This window comes from Lactuca sativa, chromosome 5, assembly GCF_002870075.4.
Source record: "Lactuca sativa cultivar Salinas chromosome 5, Lsat_Salinas_v11, whole genome shotgun sequence".
NCBI classification, from domain to species: domain Eukaryota; kingdom Viridiplantae; phylum Streptophyta; class Magnoliopsida; order Asterales; family Asteraceae; genus Lactuca; species Lactuca sativa.
The window spans coordinates 5,766,609-5,782,188 of NC_056627.2; the positions used below are offsets into that span (position 1 = coordinate 5,766,609).

The 15,580-nt window shown below is 40.1% G+C and overlaps 1 non-coding gene across 1 annotated transcript; it reads left to right on the forward strand.

The window, feature by feature from the left end:
- Window positions 1–13,204: 13,204 nt before the first annotated feature.
- Window positions 13,205–13,311, forward strand: LOC111910557 (small nucleolar RNA R71). The gene has a single exon (XR_002856567.2). It is a non-coding gene; the product is annotated as a small nucleolar RNA R71 (small nucleolar RNA).
- The last annotated feature ends 2,269 nt before the right edge of the window (window positions 13,312–15,580 follow it).

The following is a 15,580-nucleotide window of genomic DNA, read 5'->3' on the forward strand; positions in this document are numbered from 1 at the left end:
TCATAGTAATCTCTCATAACCAAAACACCGACCTAACCAGGTCACTAACATACCAATCCTAACGGATCATAAGAGCATAACAACATACTGTCTATCCAGATACCGATCTAACATATCATAACCACATGTAGCATACTATAACCACGATAACAACTAAAAGGGCCAGCCTTGGTGCCTTAGACCCTATTGATATAGTGAGGATAACTCACCTTGCAACTGCCGAACCGAATCACGAGAGCACAATCCCGAAGCACTGCCTCAAACTCCAACACCTATATCCATCAATAACCATTGACATAAATATCCAAATTACCATAATACCCCTAAAGGTCAAAGTCAAAGACCTCAATCAAAGTCAAACTTCCTGGTTGATTCTACTCGCCGATTCAACCCGTCGACTCGTTGAGTTCCTATACTCAGAACCTCCCACAACACGACTCAACTCGCCGAGTCGCCCCAAGACTCGTCGAGTCCAACGATCTCCAAGTATCATCCTGCTTAACTCACAGAGTCGTCCCTCGACTCACCGATTCAAAGCTTTAACCAAAAGAGGTTAGGGTTCCACGACCAGACTCATCGAGTCCAAGAACATACTCGTCGAGTCCAAGGCAATCTTCAACAGACTCACCGAGTTGTTCTTCCAACTCACCGAGTCCATGCACATGTTCATACAACTCGTCGAGTACACCCATGTGACTCGCCGAGTCTCTCCAGTTCTCAATCTATACAGTGGCTTTTCGAGCCATACAGGGGCTCCAATCCATAGATCCACTCTTCTACAGTCCAACCCTCACATAAAGTGGCAAACTTTACGTGAAACCAAGGAGATATAGGCCCAAAACACTCTAGGGCTTGGGTTTAAGACAAAGGGGCTTCACCAATAACTCTTAGACAGAAGCTTTATGACATTTTGGACCATCACAAGCCTAGATCTGAAGTAGCAACCTCAGATCCAAGCCTCTAACTCGAAATAGTTCTCAATCATACCAAAAATGCCCCCAAATCTCAAATGATAATAGATCTAGATACAAAAGAGCCCAACCAATAGATTATTACCTCCAATACATGCTCCAACTGAAGTATAATCCGGATCTCTTCAAGTCTCCTTGATCCAAGCTTCTTGATCTTCAAGATACCTTCACAAATCACACAAATTTGCTTCCAAGGCTCCTCAAAAATGAAATTAGGGTTTCTGGATCTCAAAGGGGGCTAAGGTGGCTGAGGGGAGGACATTAAGTCCTTTAAATAGGGTGCAAACCCGAAGATTAGGGCTTTTCCTGATCCATCACCGACTCGTCAAGTCCAGCCGTCGACTCGGCGAGTCAGGCCACTTAATCACGTGCCTGACACTTGCTTTGTGACATCCCCAAAATCACGGCCAGAAAAGACCGATTTCATTTATGCTTTTTAAAATAATTTCAGAGTAAATCCTTTTGATTTGAAAGAGTTGCGGAATTTGTTCCCAAAACAAAACATGATAAAATAATATTTATCAAAACATTTCATCAAGAGATGCATTTTCATTATATAATCAAAACTCGGGATTTCATGTTCCGATACAGACCATAAAGCATAAACGATAAACATTACAAGTCATTCAACAAATATTACATATACAGACTTGTAAACAAAACAACTTGGTGATTCAACCATCTTATGCCCTCGCGCCACTACCTATAATACAAATAAAACTGAGTGGGTCAGACTTGGGAGCCTGGTGAGCATATAGGGTTTTCAACCCACAATAAATAAATTATATTTAATTTCACCAACCAATCACTATCCCGATTACCCATTCCCGTTATCCTCACTTTACGTCCCTAAAACAACATCTATCTCAAGGGACCTAATCTAGGATTTTCATCAGGACGGACATCACTGCTAAGGGGTTTCCTCAACAATAGATATCCTAAAGGCAACCATGAGGGGGATAGAGTACACCGGTGAACACATCGTTCACAACACCTACAGGTTATGAACCTGCTAGCGTTCCACTAGACTGTCTAGAAAGAGTCCGTGGTCGTTATCCATACTCCGCTGAATAACTAGATCAACAACAACAACAACATCGAGGCCTCTCATCTGTTTATTACACACCAACTATCTACCCATGTTCTACCCAACATATCAGTAGATATAAATATATATTTTCATACATAGTTTAAAACCTGTATATCATTTTCATTCAATATATATTCCACATAACAGATGAGGCATACCCACATAACACGTATTTCATAGAAGACAAATCAGATCTATGAGATAGAATAAAGTGAATATCCATTCACGCATATAACCACAAAATATACACATAACAAGTATATCGCATAAAATACTTCATAGTTACGCGTTAGAAGATAGTAACTAAGCACTCACACATATAAACAACAATATACTTAATACACTCAAACCATACTTGTATTACTATTGTGTTTATGAAAGGTAGTATACACTCACTTGATCAGAAGATGATCGGACAGCACTACGACTTGCAGAAGTAGTAATCCTCAGCAGATCTGGAAGATCTCCACAAAAATCGAACTTCTCGCGGGCAGAGCTTCGACTCGGGAACCGCACTTCTCGGGATCTTCGGGATCTCGGGACTTGCCTCGGGGCTCGAGAATAATACCGGGGCTTCGGGGTATTTCTGGCACGCAAAACGATGTAAAACGGGAGAGAGAAGAGAGAAAATAAACAAAAGAACCGGCTGCCCTCGCATCCTATTTATAGGAGGCTGGAGCCTCGGAGTACGCGAGGCGTACAGGTCCGAAACGTCATGGCATGCGTCATCCGAAGCCACTTGATGCGAGTGTCGACATCTTCGGTGTACGCGGGGCGTACTTCGGATGAGTCCGATGACTCCTCTTCGGATAATACCGGATTTTTCATTTAAAATTAAATACAAAATATTTAATAAACTTCGGAAATTCATATTTTCTTCATACGAACTCCGTTTTCGACGTTTTTTATATCGACGCGTAGGTGAGACTACGCTCTACAACTTTCGTTTAGACTTCGTCGGTTAATTTCGAATTTATTTTTATTATTTATTTTTAATAGGCCGGGACAGAAAAACTTCGTTATAAATTCATAACTTCTTCGTTTGACGTCCGTTCTCGCCTAACTTTTTATCGCTTCGATACCAACAACGAGACCTTCGATCCTCGTTTAGATTGCTTCGGCTAAAAATCGCTCGATCTCAAATCGAGTATTTCAGGCTGCATACCGCTAAGCCGAAACTTCGATAAATCATAACTTCCTCATACGAAGTCAGATTTGGGCGTTCTTTATATATTCGGAAACCTCGTTTCAACTACTACAACATTAACCAAAGATATTAAGTTTATTTTACACTTAAATGTTGACGCTTATTTTTATTCTTAATTAATCAAACCACATAATTAAGCAATTAAGCACAAAACACATAATACTCAAATAATACACTCTTATTATTTCAAAACGGGTTACAAAGGTTAACCTAGACTATTATATTGCTAAAAATGGCAAGCCCGGAAACACAGGAGTTACATGTTTCAACTCGGCGAGTCAAGAGACCTACTCGCCGAGTCCCTTCCTTTATTTTCATATAGCACCCTTCAACTTCTTGCTTCTGAACTTGGGATGTTACAAATCTCCCCCACTTAAATTAGGCTTCGTCCTCGAAGCCTGCTGCAGCACACAATTCTAGATGACACTCCTACTATGCACCCTCTGATCTCACACCGACCTAGATTCTTTCAAACTCTACTATCGAATCCCTATATAATCCATCACTTCCCCCTGCAGGTTCCTGACAACCGCTTCAAGTCGGCCATTGGCTTCTTTTCTCTGATGATAACACTTATCAACTAGGTGACACCTGATGACACTACCATATTCCCATCTTACGCATTCATTCGCCGCTTGCGAATAACCGGATACCATTATAAACCACCGGGTCTCGACCCAGTGTTAACTCGCTATCCCTTGCCCAACTGGCGCTACTTCAATCAAAATGCACTGATGGAAACTCATCCCATTTCCTCCCTGGATCAAATTACTTACCGCACTGACATGACAGACATTCCACAGCTTCCAAGCAACTCTCATGAATACCCATCTATAACGCATATACACATCGTACCTGGCCCCTAACAACCTCAGGCCGGAAAACCAGGCACGCCAACGATGGGTCCAACCATCCCTAGGATGGAACACCACCACATACATAACTCATGACCACAACCATAAATTGGAACCCAAGGATTTACCCTTGCATCACTTCCGAGCTCTTCTGATTCAACATCAGCGCTAACCATTCCACAACCTCAACGGACATCCCACCCGGATGTGCTTCCACATAACTGGTACAATCTTAGTGCTCACTATCAATAACTGAAATACTTTCGCTCATCCATTTACACTACTGCTTTCCTTTCAGATGACCAACACTCCTTCCCGGAACTACATACCTTTCTCCTCCATTCTTCAAGGAAGTCTACTCAACAACCCTTATCACAACAACAAGTGCCACAGCGCTAAAACTCCACTCTACACTACCCATGTAGAGAAATTGCTACTCTCTAACTCCTATATGCTCTGAATCTTATCGCAACTAACAAGGCCCACACCCGGCCTTTAGCTAACTTCATCATCCTAATCAATACTTGGGGCCAGACCATATCGATTGCTATCGCATGGCGACATACTCACTCACTCTCCACATAGCGATCGACTAACACACACACACATAGGGTCTTTAGCACGACTGGACCGCCTTACCGGGCCTTCAGCCTATCTGGACCACCCTCAGAACCTTCAGCATGTCTGGACCGCCTTTTGGGCCTTCAGCCTATCTGGACCGTTCTTCGAGCCTTCGGCCTGAATGGTACGCCCACCGTCCTTCAGTCTATCCGAACCGCTCAATTTTCGTACATCACCCTAAACCATTCTTTCTACAGAATCTCTCCCATGCATGCTGTTCTCTCCCTCTTGGGGCTCCAAACTCTAGCTCCATTCCATATTCTCAGATTCTAGCCTAACCCTAGGCCTCACAACAATCAATCACTTTCTCTGAAAACCATGGTCGGTTCCCTGCCCCACGTGTCTATTACCACATTCTCGGCTAAAACACTGTTGGAACCAACATTTTAATTAAAACACCCATTTGGATCCACTCTCTGTCCCCAACTGGAGTATTACCCGATCCAAGAAGATGAAACCTCGGAGACACCCCGAATTGATGAAATCACCAAGATCCTTTGAACTCCGTCCAACCACTAATAACAACTTCCGATTAACCAAGATACACCGGTGTCCTCAGCCTACTCTAGCAGCATGCTCAATACGTGGAACAAACCTATTGAGTGCTAATGCGTAGCAGCCTACTCAATACCCGAACAAAGATCTACAAACATAAACAGAGTCTTCAGCATGACTGGACCGCCCTACTAGGCCTTCAGTCGATCGTCCACCTTCTCGGAAATCCGAGGTCTGTTCCCTGGCTCGCGTGTCTACCGTACATGCTAAATAACCCGCACTCCCGTGCTGAATGCACTGCTGAGCCCTGGCATCTAAAAAAACCCTCAATTTATCAATCCAAAACCCTCAAAGTCGAGCACACCCTCGACCGAAAACTCGAATTGAACTTGATTCTTGACTAGGACCCCAACCTGGTTCCCCAACTTCTGCTATCAAGCATCCAGAAGACGTGTTCTTATGCTGGGGAGTTTTGCCGAACCCCCCAAACAACACAACCCCCAAACTAAGCAGCTAATAGGGCTTCTGCTCTCCCTACCGGGTTGTGAAACTTATCCCCATTTCAAAAACCTTTCCCACTTCAGCATATCAGGGTAACACTCCCCCACTTAGATTCAACTAAGCCTTCACAATACATGAAAATTGGAGGATTCTCAATCCTCCTCACTTCCTAATGATTTATCCGATAACAACCAATTCTTTCCCATTACTGTTCCATTGCTAGCTAGACCCGACTCATCACACACTTCCATGAACCATATGATCATTTCCTGAATCCCAGTGAAACCGACAGCCACTAATGCGTGAATGACTCCACACTCACTTCCTGAAGACCACCATATAGATGCTCCAACTAATACCTCGGCAACGAGTTACTTCTCTTGGCGCTTTTTGTCCGTCAATCACTAACGGTTGCTAACTACTAAATCCTGACAATGATGAATAACCCTTTTTGTGGGACCCCATCCACAGGCCTCCCACCTAAAACCCCTTTTCCAAATGTGTTCCAAACAAGCTTCCCGCTTTCGGGCTTTAGAAATCATTATCTTTAGGGTTCACACCCTTACTCACTCACCAGCTCAAACGTCCACAGTTGAACGGCAGCAGCTGAAACAACCTCTGCCCTAAACCAGGCTACAAACCACTCCCAAGACATAGTCTATAGTCCCAAAAGTGCAATAGATCGCACAATCAATCCTTTCCATCCGATACAAGAGATCCAAGGAAAACCGGACCTCACAAACACTTATGGCACGCCGACCGTCCTAAGCTCACCGGCGCTGAAATAATGTTGCCTATTCCTGTAACCAACTGACCCCGAGCTGGAATACACCTGATCCTGGGGTCACAAGCCTGTTCACTCCTTCGAGCTCGGAAACTGAGGGGGTGTTATCCTTGCCCTACAAAACGACGGTCCAATTCATCAATCAACAATTTCACTTCCAGCTGCAAAACCCCAGCTGAACATAATTATCACTCCTTTTTGGAGTTCCCACGACCCATATCTGTTGGATTAGTGTCTAAGTCCATAACTATTTTGGTATGTACTTGATCCGATGGTGCATGGTCCTTTTGGGTTGCCTTCACCAAAGCAACTTGATTGGAGAAATAAATAAAGAGATAGAGGTTATTATGATTTATTAATATGTTATAAGAATAATATATTAAAGGAGAAATCATATTTGTTTAATTAATATTGGTCAATAATTAATTAAGAATTAATTTTGTGATCAAGTGTAATTAATTAAACTAGAGGGGCTGAATTGTAATTATGTGATAATTACAAAATAAGGTAAGGATTATCTTAAATATAGGCTGAACGAATTTAAGGTGATAACGCCTTAGAATTCGACTAGGATAAGGGTTTCTAAGACTTATCTTATGGTTGCTTGGTGGGCAAGAAACTAGATAAGGATAAGGACTAAAACCCTAATCTTTACACCTATATAAACCCCCTAAGGCTCATGAATTCGTCTAACCCTTCCCAAGAAGTCCTAAGGACGAATTGCTACCTCTCTCCTCTCTCTTTATACCCTCTCCATTTTCTCTTGGTGTTTGTAAGCCATTAGAGGAGTGACACTTGTGAAATTTAAATAGTTAAAACCCTAATGTTTTTCAAAAAGGTTTCAAAACTTGCCCTCAAGTTTTGGAATTTAAATTTTGATTAAATAGTTTAATTTTGATGTATATTTAAATTCTAAACCCTAATGTGTTGAAATGTTTCAAAACTTGCCCTCAAGTTTTGGAATTTAAAAGTTGATTAAAAGTTTAATTAGGAATGTTAAATTCTAAAACTCTAGTATAGTTTTGAAAAAGTTCAAATCACACCCTTATGGTTTTATTAATTAATTAAGGTGTATAATTAAAAGAAGTTTAATAAATCCATAAAAGTTTTGGTTACAATTTAATTGAATTAAAAGTATAATTGTTAAATTTGACCACCTAATATTTTAAAAGTGTAAAATACACCCTATACTATATATAACATTAAAAGTCTAACATTATATATATGTATGAGTAAAAGTCAGTCTTACCGTTAGTAGGCCTCATTCACGAAGCTGGTCTATGAGGGGTGTTTAAGGAAATTGCCTATAAAATGGCGATTGAATGGGTATCCACTCTTACCCACCGCACTCTTGACTAGTGGAGGGTCGTTAGCCGAACGGGTAGGATAGGACAAAACCTTCCATTATAAGTATAATGAAGTATAAAAGTAACTAAATGTTTTCATAAAATTCCCAATCTTAGTTACTTAGGCAAAAGTGAATTGATGCAATTCCATGAAATTACACTTTGTGCCCTTGCGAAGACGTTAGTGGAGCGTGTGTGGTTTACCGGCACACTAAATGGTTCTAAGCAAAGGTAGCAAAGGGTGACTCAATGTTTTTCATAGTTCGGTGGAGCGTGTGTGGTTTACCGGCACATCGAATAGGTGACTGTAACATGTGAGGGCACCTTGTAAGTTTGCATGGTTATTGATGTGCACAAAAGTACTCACTAATTTTAATATTTATAACCTAACAAACTTAACTATCTATGCACTTATAGGCAGTGTACCTAGTCAGATTACAGTATAGCTTGGGTAAGTCGGGTGTCGATCACAGGGAACGGTGTTCTAATTAATTTACTTACTATTAAATTAACCTAATTTATTAACAAATTTAATAAAGGGTTTTATCTGATTTTACAAGATCAGATGAACTTAAATCCAATTCAATAAGTAAAAACACACACTCTTGTTTAGATTGAATCCACTTTTCCCTTATGGCTAGCTAACAATTACGGATTACTAAGTTGGTTTTTAATTATTAGCAATTTAGTTCTATTTTACTAATTCATGTCAAACCATGTATGTTCACACATAATTAAACACAGAACTAATTATAGTTGTAAATATGCTATATAAGATTTGTTGTGTAAACGCAATTATGATCACAATTCTCGTTCTCTAGCACAGCTAAACTTTAATTTATTCTAATTACTAACTAAGATTGGTCAATCCTAGCTCTAACAATTCAATGTTCACTAAATTATTAGGTAAACAGGTTCATGCAGTTTAATGGTCACCAAGCTACACAGAACATGTAATTAAGCGATTAGATAAACAAATATTAACATGCTAGGTCATGCAAATCAAACACAAGCAAATTTTCACCAACTAAGCTTAATCCATAATCATATAACTATTCATAAGTTCAAAGCTTCATCTAGCTAAACAAGAGTAGCTAGATTCAGCTACTCATCATAGTAATTAAACTAACACAGCTAAAACTAATGAAAGACATGTTCTAAAAAATAAACCTTTACTTCTTTTGGTGTTGAAAACCCTCTTCCAGAGCCTTTCTTTCGTTCTTATTCGTCTCCTGGAACTCTTTTTCTTCTGCCAAAAGTCTCCTTTTTCGTAATAATCAAGATAACTTATATAAGCCTTAAAAACTCGCGCCACGTCGTGGCCAGGTTGCGCCACGTCGTGGGCTTCAAGCAATCCGTATCCTTCAAGGAAATCCTCCGCGTCGCGATGCTTATCTTCTGGAACACCCATGCCACGCCGTGGGCTTCATCGCCACGTCGTGGGCTTCATCGCCACGTCGTGAATTTAGCTCTTATCGTGAATTTATTATTTTCTTGTCTTCCAAGCCTCCCATGTTCCCCATTTTGTCACCTTTGGTCCCTTTCTTCGAAAATCCTTTGTATTGACTGAAAATCACAATTTAAACTCATAAGTATCATTATTCTAAACATATTATCAATTTATTAATAAAAATGTACTTAAATACTGCCTAAAAATAAGTGTAAATATGACAATATCAAAATACCCCACACTTAGGCTTTGCTTGCCCTCAAGCAAATTTCAACTTAATTCTTAGTTACTACAACTACACAGAACAATCCGACTCTAGTTCAGCCATTATGCCAAAACCTCAACACATGCATTTGTGTCTAAAATTCTCCTAAAGTACCCCCCCATACTTTAAATACTCACAATCTTCATAAACACTCGCCCACTTTTTCCGAACAATGCTCATTTCATGCAACCCTCCGAATCCATCCGCAGAAAATCTCCTAACCTCAAGGTATTTTTAGTTGAGCAACCTAAGCATACATAATCTAGAATTACAATTTTCCGATACCACTATGGCGCTTTATTTGAATTCTTCATTTCTTTGACATTTGATCTTTGATTTCTTTGAATTCACCACCTTTGTTGATTTGATTTCTGGTATCTTCAACTTTTTGGATTTCTTAAGAATTTTTATCTTTTGATCTTCACTTTATTTGCTCCAAAATTCTTCACACTTTACTCGTAATTCTCTCTGTTTTTTTTTCACTCAAAACCTACATGCTTAAGCAGAGGCGCTCAACCTCAACCTTTATTGGTTAATGATAATAATTTTCCTGGATACATTTCAGGTTTAGGCTGCTAAACATATTGCATCCCTCAAACCAAGCGGGGTTATGTTTTTGTTCCATGATTTCACTAAAATAAGGGAGGCCACAAATGCACTATAACGTATATTGGCTCAACTAAACATTTAAACTTTCATCGGATCATTCCGCATAATATTATTATTACTATAACGTATACTAGCAATTATAGCTCAAATTATTATTACTAGATTCAATTAATTTTAATTGTAATTTCAAAATTTTCTAGCAATTTACTTTTTCTACCCCTACCCCACACTTATTTCATACAATGCCCTCATTGTATGTATAAAACAAATCAAAATTAAAGACAAGGGAGAAAAAGGAACAGACTCCCCTGGGATAGTGGCGTGAGCATCTCCAAAAGCGTGGAAAATGTACAATTGGACTTCCAAAAATAGAAACTCGGTGTAGAACTGGTTGAATACGTAAATAAACCACGAACCGAACTCGAAACGTCAATTCGTCAAAGTGTGTATTTGTAAGGAAAAATGTGGCAATGATAAACTGGATCACGTCGTGATATGGGTTGAAACCGCGAACACCAAAAAGCTAAACTACTATAAATTGCAAGAGCGCCACGACGTGGCACAAGGAGTCCACGTCGTGGAAACTGAACCTCAGCAGAAAATGACTTGTTTGCTTTATTTACTCTAGCAGCTTTGACCAATGGCTAACTGGTTTCCGACGCTTCTATGCAAATATATTTCCCAACTATAACCTCTCTCCTAATAGACCCCACACTTATCTTGAATTGTGGTTCCGACTCACGACTCTTAGCTTCTTTGACTAGACAAACACGACTCGAAAGTTAACCTTCTATGCTCCTTAGAATTCCAACGCTAATCTAAAAAATTAGATCAACCCAAAAGAAAAATAAAGTAACATAATAGTCTTAATAAAGTTTTACATCACACACTAAAGTTAACATAAAAAAAATACTCAAAAACAGAACAAAAGAAATAAAAAGAAAAAATTGCAAACCAAACTCGGGTTGCCTCCCGAGAAGCGCTTCTTTTTCTTGGAGTCTTGAGCTGGACTCCGTGGCTTCTACGTTGACTCTTCGGAAGAGTCTACCACCAGGATCTTTTGTTCCTTGAACCGCCGTTTATAAGCTTGAACTCTCCTTTTATACGCCTTCTTTGAATTTTCTTTTTTAGTTTTTCCATCTTCTTCATGCTTTCGTTTTGTGCCCTTTGTGTGTTCCTTGCTCTCCATAGTGTTCCCCTCTTCTTTCACCACCGGCCTTGTTACTTTTGAAGTGACTTCCTCTTCATCACTTGTCATTTCCTCGTCCTCTTTGCTCACCCAAGAAGGTGGGTTCTTGTAAGCTATGACTTCAATCAAATACGGAACAGATGCCCTTGGTTTTGTCCTCTTGCCTTGATGAACTACCTTCATCTCTTCTTCCATAAGCTTTTCCAACTCTTCTAGTTCATTCTCCTCATTAATCGTGAACACCTCTTCTTTATCTTCTTGAAAGTCATTTCTTATCCCGAAGACTTCTTTCTCATCCCCAACCCTCAAAGTGAGCTTGGACTCGCGTACATCAACCAGGGCACCAGCAGTGTTAAGCAATGGCCGACCAAGGATTATCGGAACATCCGTGTCTTCTTTCATGTCCAAGACTACAAAATCTATTGGAAAAACAAATTTTCCAATTTTCACCAAAATATCCTCCACTATGCCTCGGGGTTGTGTCACCGAACGGTTTGCCATGTGAATCTTCATTTTTGTAGCCTTCATCTTCTGAATCTCCAATTTTTGATAAAATGAAAAAGGCATTAGATTAATGCTAGCCCCGGAATCGGCTAAAGCATTAACCTTCATTTTATTCCCAAACTCGCATGGAAGAGTGAGGCGTCCAGGATCCCCCATCTTTTCTGGTGTTTCTCCCAGCACAACTTTTGAAATTTGCTCACTTAGAATCACTGTAGACTGTTTCTTTAATTGCCTTCGCGTATCTATCAAGTCTTGCAGTAATTTCTGGTTCTCGGAAGCTTTGGATAAGGACTCAACAAAGGGAGTATTAATTGGAATCCCTTTCACATGTTTCACAAACTCTAAATGTTCCTTCTCCAGTTGACTAAGTGTTGCACGGGTGGGAAATGGCATAGGTGGATGATAATCTGGAATAGGCTGAACAGATTTTTGCTCAGACTTGCGCCACGTCGTGGCCAGAGGTGTGCCATGTCGGGGCGAGCCTGGTTCAGCATTCTCTCCATTTTCGATTCTTGATTTCTTGGGCTGCTGCGGTTGTTCTTCCAACGCCTCCAGGAACTCGGATATTGTATCTTCTTCAGTATCGATGGCCATTACGTGAGATTGGGCTTTTACTTCGGGATTCTTCGGGGACAATTTTTCATGGACTAAAGTGGCTAGTTGACCAAATTGTATTTCAAGGTTATGGATGGAGGCTTGATGTTTTTTTATCAATGTTTGTTGTTCCATGATAGCGGAATCCGTGGCATCATGTCTCTTTTCCGAAGTCTCCATAAACTTCATCAAAATGGTCTCTAGGTCGGGTTTCTTCTCGATTGGTGGCTGCTCCTTTTGGTAAAAGCCTCGACCTGTCTGCCTATACTTCTCTTCTTTTTGCTTTTTATACTCTTCATATGGCAGCCACTCCCTCTTTGGTTTCCTCCAGTCGTCATCAAACTTATCCCCACTAGAGTAGCACACTTGAGCTTTTCTGTTCCCAAACTCATCCATATTGCAGTCCTTGGTCAAGTGTGGACCACTGCATCGCTCGCACCCCACTCTTATGGCATGTATCGACTGGTCCATTTGTGTTATCCGGCGATCCATGTTATTTAGCATGGTCATGACAGCTGCAATGTCTTCAGTTTGGGCCCCTCCACCGCCTTTACTTCCGTCTTGCCTCGGGTTATGGTATTCGCGGGAGTGTTTCGCGAATTCTTCGATGAGCTCCTTGACTTCCCTTGGATTTTTCTTTTTCAACGGTCCTTGAGAATCAAGGAGTTGTCTTGTCATTATATTGACCCCATCATAAAAGATTGACGTCTCTTGCTGCACATTTAGGTCATGTTGAGGGCAATTTCTGAGTAAGCCCTTGTACCGCTCCCATGCTTCGTATAGTGACTCCCCCGGTTGTTGCTCAAAGTTAGCTATCGCCTTCTTGAGTTTGGCTATTTTGGATGGCGGGCAGAACTGGTCCAGGAATTGCTCACGCATTTGAGCCCATGTGGTGATTGTACCTGGTGGGAGTGCTTTTAACCACTCCTTTGCAGCTCCTTTGAAAGTGATGGGAAGCATCCTAAGCAAGATTGTATTCCTGGTGACATTTGGGACATTGAAGTAATCCGTAATGTCGTTGACTTCGTCTAGATGCTTAAAAGCATCCTCATGATCCTTCCCGAAAAATGGGATGTCCTTTAGTGCTGTCAATATGTGTCCCTTCAGCTCGAATGTGGCAGTGGCAGGAATTGCGGGTTGGACTAGCCCAGGACCCATATCATCTCGGATCCGCTTTTTGTATGCTCCTATGGACATTTCTTCAATCGCTGCCATCTCGTTCCTTGGCTCGTTCCCGGGTTCACTTGTGTGTTCTTCAAATTCTGGCTCGGTATCGCTTTCGGACTCGGTTTGCACGGGTGTGTGATCCAAATGCTCAAGATTGCTCTTGTGCTTCGCTGATGAGCTGGACTCTCCTGTCTTCTTTCCCGACTTCCTAGAAAAGGCTGACTTCAATTCTTGCAAGGGCGTCTTTTTCTTGTGAAATGCAGATTCGGGGTCTTCCAGTGGTGGCACCAAGTGTGTATTTGAGCTTCTGGTCATGAACTCCTGCAACTTGCTAAACTAAAACGTAAAACTGAACTAAAATAAGAAAAACTAACTACCAACAAATTTTTTTTTTTTTTTTTAAATTTTTTTTGCCTGTCCACGTCGTGGCAAGTATGTGGCCACGTCGTGGACTCTGTGATTAAAAAAAAAATTATTTTGCTGAAAAATTAACTTTTTGTGGCTGTGACTCCACAAGAAGGATCGATTAATTTAATGCAAATTAACAAACTAAAAACTAAGCCGTTCCCTGGCAACGGCGCCAAAAACTTGATGTGCACAAAAGTACTCACTAATTTTAATATTTAAAACCTAACAAACTTAACTATCTATGCACTTATAGGCAGTGTACCTAGTCAGATTACAGTATAGCTTGGGTAAGTCGGGTGTTGATCACAGGGAACGGTGTTCTAATTAATTTACTTACTATTAAATTAACCTAATTTATTAACAAATTTAATAAAGGGTTTTATCTGATTTTACAAGATCAGATGAACTTAAATCCAATTCAATAAGTAAAAACACACACTCTTGTTTAGATTGAATCCACTTTTCCCTTATGGCTAGCTAACAATTACGGATTACTAAGTTGGTTTTTAATTATTAGCAATTTAGTTATATTTTACTAATTCATGTCAAACCATGTATGTTCACACATAATTAAACACAGAACTAATTATAGTTGTAAATATGCTATATAAGATTTGTTGTGTAAACGCAATTATGATCACAATTCTCGTTCTCTAGCACAGCTAAACTTTAATTTATTCTAATTACTAACTAAGATTGGTCAATCCTAGCTCTAACAATTCAATGTTCACTAAATTATTAGGTAAACAGGTTCATGCAGTTTAATGGTCACCAAGCTACACAGAACATGTAATTAAGCGATTAGATAAACAAATATTAACATGCTAGGTCATGCAAATCAAACACAAGCAAATTTTCACCAACTAAGCTTAATCCATAATCATATAACTATTCATAAGTTCAAAGCTTCATCTAGCTAAACAAGAGTAGCTAGATTCAGCTGCTCATCATAGTAATTAAACTAACACAACCAAAACTAATGAAAGACATGTTCTAAAAAATAAACCTTTACTTCTTTTGGTGTTGAAAACCCTCTTCCAGAGCCTTTCTTTCGTTCTTATTCGTCTCCTGGAACTCTTTTTCTTCTGCCAAAAGTCTCCTTTTTCGTAATAATCAAGATAACTTATATAAGCCTTAAAAACTCGCGCCACGTCGTGGCCAGGTTGCGCCACGTCGTGGGCTTCAAGCAATCCGTATCCTTCAAGGAAATCCTCCGCGTCGCGATGCTTATCTTCTGGAACACCCATGCCACGTCGTGGGCTTCATCGCCACGTCGTGGGCTTCATCGGCACGTCGTGAATTTAGCTCTTATCGTGAATTTATTATTTTCTTGTCTTCCAAGCCTCCCATGTTCCCCATTTTGTCACCTTTGGTCCCTTTCTTCGAAAATCCTTTGTATTGACTGAAAATCACAATTTAAACTCATAAGTATCATTATTCTAAACATATTATCAATTTATTAATAAAAATGTACTTAAATACTGCCTAAAAATAAGTGTAAATATGACAATATCAGTTATTCACA